The 9,167-nt window shown below is 39.5% G+C and overlaps 1 long non-coding RNA gene across 1 annotated transcript; it reads left to right on the top strand.

Annotated features, from left to right (window-relative positions):
• Nucleotides 1-886: 886 nt before the first annotated feature.
• On the top strand, nucleotides 887-2,850 carry LOC138753483 (uncharacterized). Its single transcript, XR_011351194.1, has 2 exons — nucleotides 887-956; nucleotides 2,384-2,850. It is a non-coding gene; the product is annotated as an uncharacterized lncRNA (long non-coding RNA).
• Nucleotides 2,851-9,167: the final 6,317 nt, after the last annotated feature.

The raw sequence follows: 9,167 nt of genomic DNA, 5'->3' as shown, positions 1-9,167 counted from the left end.
CACTACATGAGCCTTGACACCTCCATGCTGACCATGCTGCCAATTATCATTATGTTTGCATGATAGATGAATTTTCTAATGCAATGTTAGCCGGGATATTCTGATTCACCATCCAACCGCTCTCTTTTCAGATCTTAACAAATGGAAAATTTTGGCTTTGTACTGTACCAGAAAAACTCACAAGTACTCCAAACAGTTTGCATGGTTGCATGCATTAGGTCAACCTTTGCAGCATATTGGTTTCTTACGGATAATTTTGGGAGATAATGTTCTTCATTTCTATGTGGAACCTCTCTCAGCAAGGGTCCAAATGTATCGTCCTTGGATTATCTGATTTTCAGCATTCCTCACTAGTCAAAAGTTAGTCTAATAAACTAATCCATGACTCAATATTATTACAAACAAACTCTGAAGAGTCTGAATATGTATGTCAGAGTGTTTGAAAAGCATGAAAATTGCAGATGCTGGAAATCTGTAGCAAGAACAAAGAGTGCTGAAAATAGCTTGCAAATTAGTCAACATTCTTGGAGAAAGGAACAATTACCACTCTAGGTTGATAAACATTCAACAGAACACCTTATTCATGCTTAAGAATTTTGCAGATCCTTAGAAATCTTCTGCTCTTAATTCAAAATCCATCAATGGAACTTTGTCATGGCCTAATTGCATGACTATTCCTGTAGCATCAGAGAAGATCAATTTAATCTGGAATGAGAATTTTCACTGATTACAGCTTTATAAAATTATCAGCCCATATATGTTCTGAAGCAATATGTCTGTTAAATTTTAAATCCATTGTGAAATCAAACTGGTTCTATGACACAACTAAGCATTTCACATGGAAATTAATTAGCTCAGCTTTGCTTATCTTATTTCAGATGGTACTTGCTGATGTCTGAAAATGCCATATGAAACCTTCAATGAGCCAAACCACATCTCAACAAATGTTAATATATGTAATTATCTTTCTTCCAGTTCCATTTTAAGATTTATTCTTTATTGTTATAATTTTTTATCATTGTATTATCTTGGAAATGTATCAGATGTGGCCTATAGTTAGATATATGAACTTAACATAAAAATTGTTGTTACACTTATGAAGTGAACCATCTCTGTAAATAAATGCTGCTGATCAACCAGTTTTTAGAAGATGGTTAATGGAAGACAGGGAATAATCTCTTTTCATTGCTTTTGCTATTTCTGTTCACATGAATGACATGGATCACTAGATGTATGTTGCCTTGATTCTGTGTGATATTTAATACCATAGAGCCTTCTCATTTTCCAACACTTTCAGTTTGGTATTTGGCAAAACATTTTTCTTTTTTCCGATCAAAAGAAGATCTTGAATTGACATTTCAGGTTTCCTTGCTTTCTAAAAGGAGCAGCACAAAATATTGTTTCTAATGTGAATTCTGCATTGAATAATGTGGTTATTTAATAAATCAACACTGCAGAATCTTTGAAGATTTTAACCAGCAGATTGAAGTTGACAGAAATGATACAAACACATTATGTAAAACATCAAAAAGTAATTCTTATGGTTGCAAAAAAAATCTATGACTAACATTAGTGTTATTTTTGCTCTTTTAGATGATTTTTTGGATTGGTAGCTTAATTTATGAAAAGGTGACATCAACTGAGTCCAACAACAACAGAAATGACATTGCTAAAATCATCCTGGGTTATTAACAGCATCCTTATTAATGTTAATTCAGTTGTTACCAAAGATCTGACTCAGTACCCTCTTCAAGCCAAATCTTCAATGATATAATCTAGTCTCACTGATGAAATTAAGTCTCAGATAAACAGGGCAGGACATATGTAGTGAATGGCAGATCCCTGGTTAGTGACGAGAATAGAGGGATCTAGGGATATAAGTGATAGTTCCCTGAAAGTGGTGACACATTATGAAGGGTGGTAAAGAAGGCAAATAGTGTGTTTGCTTTCATTGGTCAGGGCATTGAGTACAAAAATTGGTATATCATGTTAGCAGACTTCAGGGGGAATGCCATTGGAGTTTTGTAGACCCTTCTGGTCACCTATCTGGACTAAGTTAGAGGAAGTGATGGATATTGACAGAAATGGAGGGTTTGAATTAGATTAAATAGGCTGGGACTGTTTCTCATGGATATTGTGATTTATAAAATCATGAGGGCTATTGATATGGTATTGAGTTACAGCCATGTTCCTATAGTTGTGGGGTCTATTAATTAAGGCTGAATATGAAAGGGGAAAGATTTAAAGAGGACCTAATGGACAGAGGTCGAGGCAGGTATAATTCCACAGTTTAAAAGACAGTTACCTGGGTATAAGGATGTTTCTATGCTGCATGACTCCTGGACTCAATAACTCGATTGTATAACCATTATTATCATTACAGAGAGAACAATTCCATAAGATCGTGGATGCAAAACCTGAAGCATACTGCAGATTTCCCAGTCACATGGAGTATTTAGTGTGAAACAAATGAAATGAATTGATCCTGAGAGAGGTGGGGGAAGAAAGGATAAAGGCCAAAGGTGGCAAATAATCGATCAAGGTTTGTTTATTGAACTAATAGGAGACCTCTACCTCCTCCTCAACTGCAAGAATCATTACCTGACCTTATTCTACTGATTCCATATTAAGACAATATGGATCTTAATTATGCAACAATTAAGATCATGTGTGATCAAGACCATGCCTTTATGAAAAGAGAAGTCTCTGTGTCTGAGTGAGTGGCTGTCTCAGAGTATTAGATTCTTCAGTTAAAATTGCAAGCATTTGAATGTTTTGGTATCAGTGTGTGAAGCCCCCATGCACAAGTTTAATCCTCCCAGCAAATATACTTTGTTGAGATGAGCTTGATTCAAATGGTGATCCTTTTGTGTTCTTATAATTATCTTTAGTGACTCTTTATCGAATTTTTTACTGTAACCTTTTCTTCAGTTCCATAAATAGGAAGATCTGAGCATTTACTGATACTTCATTGTACAGATATGTTCTTATGCTTAAAACAAATGAATAATATAGCATGAATGCTTTCCATTCACACATAAATTACAACCAATCTTTCATTATTTATGATGTAACTATATAAGAATAACTAACTTGTAGGAATTGGATGGCAATGTAATTCAAACAATTGCAAAAGATAGTACATCAACATATCACTATTTCTTTAAAGAATCCATTTTCAACATGTGCAAAATACAAAAGGAAGTAGGATGTGAATTTATTACTCCGCCTTTGCAGTAAAATTAATAATTTTCATTCATTCAGTTAAACTTAAGCTGATTGGGTTTTAGCAATGTTTGTGTGCTTCCTGTTGGAAACTTTCCCATGCTTCATCATATGTGCAGGAGATGGACTCCTCTGTCACTCTGTTAGTCCAGACTTTAATTAGATCTGGCACCCGGTTCGTAATGATAAATGTTGAGATGATGAATGGAAATTCAAATGAGTGTGAAGTGGCTCAGCCACCAGAGCCGAATATCATTAACACCTTCCTACAGTTAAATCGATCAATGTCATCTCAAAATCCGTACGTTCAGCAGGTGCAGATGGCTGATCGCCAGCATGCCACTGACAGCATGGGACATCCATTGAGACTCATACATAGGCACAGGCGTACACACACACACACACACACACACACACACACACACACACACACACACACACACACACACACACACACACACACACACACACACACAAAATTTTCCTCAAATGAATAAAGGAACGCTATCTTCAATACAATGATACAACCACTTATCATGTTGAAAGAGGGTGATGGCAAGTTACCAATTCCAAAGTGGCAGCTAGCCAGTAGTATATAAAAGAAACATAAAAAAAAGGTGTATTTAGTTCAATGTGCTATATTATGGATTGTGAGGATGTAGTCTTCACTAAAACCAGGAATAATGAGTATTTACGTTCCATTTATTGATAATTCACATGAAAGGAATCAGATTAACATTCACAAAATGGCAGAACACTGACTGGAGGAAGAAGCTGAGTATCACTTAAAAAGTGAGGGACTGTATAGCAGAATGGTCATTGGGGGTGAGGTCATTGAGGGGGTGGCCATTGAGGGAGTGGTTATTGTCAGAGTGGGCTGAGTCAGAGTGGTAAGGCTTTGGTTCACAGGCTTCGGCAAGTAAGTGGGAATGGCAGTCAAGGCAGGGGGATGCTCCTCTTGCAGAATGTGGGCCATCAAGTGTCCCTAATGACTTCATTTGCAAGAGTTTTATCCATCTAGCTGCAACTCATGACAAACTGAATTAAGGAATTGGGGATGAAGTTGGATGAACTCTGGATCATTCAGGAGGCAGAGAGAGTAATAGATCAGAGTTACACATACACTATCACACATAGGAGGCAGGAGGAGGGTAGATGTGTGACAGTCAGGGGAGGGAAAGGGAACAGAAAGGCAGTGCAGGGCACAGCTGTGGCCATTCCCCTCATTAACAAGTATACCATTTTGCATACTGTTGGGGGAACGACCTCCGAGGGACAAGCCATGGCGATTAGGACTCTGTTATGGAATCTGTTCCTATGGCTAAGAAGGGAAGGGAAGAGAAGAGGTGAGTTGTAGTAATAGGGGATTCCATAGTTAAGGGGACAGATAAGAGGTTCTGTGGAAAAGATTGAGTATCCTTGATGGGTTGATGCATCCCTGGTGCTAGAGTCCAAGATATCTCAGATTGAATTCATAGTATTCTCAGGAGGAAGGATGAGCAGGCCAGATGTTCTGGTCCATAAATGGACCAATATCATGGGTGGGAAGGGTGATGTGATCCTGCAAAGAGAGATCAGGAGTTAAGCACTAGGATGAAGGACAGGTCCTCCAGGATAGTGACCTTAGTGTTTCTACCCATACCACGTGCTAGGGAGGTTAGAAATAGGAGAACACTGCAGATTAATACATGGCTAAAGACATGGTGCAAGAGGGAAGGCTTCAGGTTTCTGGATCACTGGGTTCTCTTCCAGGGAAGGTGGGACCTGTTCCAATTGGACGGTTTGTATCTGAACTGGAAGGGGACTAATATCCTTGCAGGAAAGTTTTCTAGTCCTGCTCTGGTGGGTTTAAACTAGATTTGCAGGGGATGGGAACTAGAATGCTAGAGGAGATAGAGTATTGGAGGAGGGAAAATATGTTGTGAAAATTGCATTCACCATATGTGATGGAAATTTTTGAAGGTGCATCGATTTCAATGCAAGGAGTATTGTAGGAAAGGCAGATGAGCTTAGAGTGTGGATTGGCATTGTGACCATTATTGAAACTTGGTTGCAGGAGAGGCAGGACTGGCAGCTCAATTTCTGGGCTTCCATTGCTTAAGTCACAATGTGATGATTGGAGGAGATAATGAAAGGGGGAGGTGTGGCATTGCACATCAGGAAAAATATCACAGCTATGCTCAAGGAGGACAGACCAGTGGGCTCATATACTGACATTATATGGGTGGAGCTGAGGAATGGGAAAGATATGACAGTCCAATAGTCAACAACAATTGGAGGAGGTAATCTATAGAGAGATAGCAGATAGCTCCAGGAAACATAAGTTTATGTTAGTAGGAGATTTTAATTTTCCACATTTTCAATGGGACTCACATATTATAAAATGGCTGGATGGATTGGTGTTAGTCAAATGTGTTCAGAGAAGTTTTTTTCATCAATATACAAAGTACCAACTAGAGGGTATGCAATACTGAATCTTCTTTTAGGGAATGAGATAGGACAGGTGACCAATGTATGCTTAGGGGAACATTTTGGGTCCAGTGATCATTAATGCCATTAGTTTCAAGTTATTTATGGAGAAGGATAGGACTGGGCCTTGGGTTGAAGTTCTAAATTGGAGAAAGGCTAATTTTGAGGAAATGAAAAAAGAATCTAGAATGCCTGGTTTGGGATAAGTTGTTTCTGAAAAGGATGGGCCTTCAAAAGTGAAATTTTGAGAGTACTGAGTTTGTATGTTTCTGTCAGGATTAACGGCAAGTTTAGCAGGCATACAGATTTTAGGTTTTGGATGGATATTGCAGATCTGGTTCAGAAGAAGAAAGAGGTGCATGGAAGGCAGAGGCAACATGGAACAAATGAGGTACTTGAGGAATATAAAAAATGCAAGAAAAACCTCAAGAAAGAAATCGGGAGGCTAAAAGAAGACATGAGATTGCTTTGGCAGACAATGTGCAGGCAAATCCTAAGAATATATTACGAGCAAAAGGATTGTAAGTGCCAAAATGGGTCCCCTCAAAGATCAGAGTTATCGGCTTTTATGGAGCCAAGAGAGATGGTGGAAACCTTTAATTATATTTTTTTCATCAGTTATTCACTCAGGAAGCAGACACAAGGTTCATTGAAAGGAAGGAAAACAAGTAATGAGGTCATGGAACCTATACAGATTAAAGGGGAGGAAGTGCTTGCCCTTCTGCAGTTGTACAGGGCCCTGGTGAGACCCCACCTGGAGTATTGCGTCCAGTTCTGGTCTCCAATTTTGAGGAAGGACATACTAGCTATAGAGGGTGTGCAGTGCAGATTTACAAGGTTAGTTCCAGGGATGGTGGGGTTGGCATATGCTGAAAGGCTAGAAAAACTGGACTTGTATCCGATGGAGTTTAGAAGGATGAGGGGGGACATGATTGAGGTATACAAAATTATCAGGGGGGATAGACAGGGTGAAGTCGGATTACTTGTTCCCAATGATGGGGGAGACGAGGACTAGAGGGCATAGTTTAAGAATACAGGGTAGGCCCTTTAGGACGGAGATGAGAAAACATTTTTTTACCCAGAGAAGTGTGAATCTGTGGAATGCTCTGCCACAGAGGGTGGTAGAGGCAGATTCACTGATTATGTTCAAAAGAGAGTTAGATAAGACTCTAGTGGACAAAGGCGTTAAGGGTTATGGGGATAAGGCTGGAAAGGGGTACTGATAGTAGTGATCAGCCATGATCTGTAAAATGGTGGTGCTGGCTCAATGGGCCGAATGGCCTACTCCAGCTCCTATTGTCTATTGTCAAAGCAAATAAGGGTGGATAAATACCCAGGGACTGACAAGGTATTCCCTCAGACCTTGAGTGAGGCTATTGCAGGGGTTCTTGCAGAAATATTTTAAAAGTCTTTAGCCACAAGATGTGGTTCCAGAGGATTGGAGGGTAGCTCAGATTGTTCAGTTGTTTAAAAAAGGCTCCAAAAGTAACCCTGGAATTTGTAGATGGGTGAGCCTGACATCAGTAGTAGATGCATTATTGGAAGGTGCTCTAAGAGATCAGATATACAATTATCTGGATAGCCATAAACTGATTTGGGATTATCAATATGGCTTTGTGTGTAGTAACCAATCTTATAGAGTTTTTAGAGGAGGTTACAAAGGAACTTGATGTAGGATGTTGTCTACATGGACTTTTGTGAGGCCTTTAACAAGGTCCCACATGTGAGGTTAGTCAGGAAGGTTGAGATGCTAGGTATTCATTGGTTGGCATAGCGGTTAGCACAATGTCTTTACAGCGCCAGCGATTGGGATATGGTTTTGAATCCTGCGCTGTCTGTAATGAATGTATATGTTCACCCCATGCCTGCATGGCTTTTTCCCAGGTGGTTCTGGTTTCCTCCCAGCATCGAAATGTATTGAGGGTGTAGGTTAATTGGGTGTAAATTAGGCAGTATGGATGTAGTTCTACTCAATACCTAGAGTATGATAAAAACATAATTGCACAGTTAAATAATAAATGTGACAAACACAGTATCTTTAATTAACTACCTTTGTTATTTACGTTGTTTCCTTTTTTGTGTCTTTCCTAGTCTGCAGCTTATATGTTGTGTTCTTCCAGTAACTGTAACATAGCTGTCCCTCTCAATGGGCGAGTGGTAGATGGATGCATAGAATATGCTTTGGCCTGCACCCACTTACTATAAGCAACAGCAGTCTCGTCAGGCTGCCTAGCAGCCAGCAGCAAGGGCATCAGCCATGTAGATGTGGGGATCCACAAATCTAGAAAAATGACTGTGAATTCCATGTCCCAGGGCATGTTGAAGAACTAGTCACAAAACTCTCAGATTCTCTTTGCACACTGGTATCCACAGCCCTTACAGCAGCAGCAGTTAGGATTTGCAGACAGACATTTACGCTTCCACCACACCTGTGAAGATCTTTATGTCTTTTGAGAGCGGTACAATGAAACAATGAAATCAAATAATTCAGCCACCACATACTGATTTCACAAAGGCATTCGATTATGTTCCACATGGTAGGCTTCTCTGGAAGGTTATTTCACATGGGATCCATTAAGAAACAGCAGAATGGAGAGAAAATTGGCTTCATGGAAGAAATAAGTGGAAGGTTGTTTTCAGATTGGAGACCTCTAACTAATGGTGTGCCACAGTCTTTAGTGATAGGGCCCATTGTTGGATGTCATCTTTGGCAATAATTTAGATAGAAATGTACAAGGCATGATTAGCATGTTTGCAGGTGACATTAAAGTGTCTGGTATTGTATATAGTGAAGATGGTTGACAAAAATTGCAGCAGGATTTGATTAGTTGGGCAGGTGAGCAAAGGAGTGGGTAATAAAATTTAATACAGAGAATTGTGAGGTATTGCATTTTAGCAGGTCTAAATGGTGGGCATCTGGGGAGTGTTGTAGAGCAGAGGGATCTAGGAGTCCAGGTACATAGTACCTTGAAATTACATCACAGATAGATGAGGTGGTCAAAAGGTCTTTCAGCACATTGGCCTTTATCATTTAGGGTATTTCGTATAGAAGTTGAAAGGTGATACTGCAGTTGTATAAGCTGTGGGTGAGGCCCAGTTTGGAAAATTATGTCCAGGTTTGGTCGCTGTGCTACAGTAAAGATGTTATCAAACTGGAGAGGGTACAGAGAAGATTTTGAAGATGTTTCAATAAAGAGTGACTGAGCAGGCTAGGGCTTTATTCCTTGGAACGCAGGAGTACAACAGGTAATCTCATAGGGCTATACTAAGTCATGAGAGAAATAGATCAAGTGAATGCAGTGTCTTATGCCCAGAATTGTTGGAGGAGATAGATGATGCAGGAACTATTGCAATATTTAAGAAACATTTTGATGGATATATGGATAGGATAGATTAGAGCAGTGGTTTCCTCATGTTTTCTTTCCTTTCACATATCACCTTAAGTAATCCCTGTGCCATAGGTGCTCTGTGAT

Source organism: Narcine bancroftii, chromosome 1 (genome assembly GCF_036971445.1).
Source record: "Narcine bancroftii isolate sNarBan1 chromosome 1, sNarBan1.hap1, whole genome shotgun sequence".
NCBI classification, from domain to species: domain Eukaryota; kingdom Metazoa; phylum Chordata; class Chondrichthyes; order Torpediniformes; family Narcinidae; genus Narcine; species Narcine bancroftii.
This window is presented reverse-complemented; position numbering and strand designations above follow the sequence as displayed.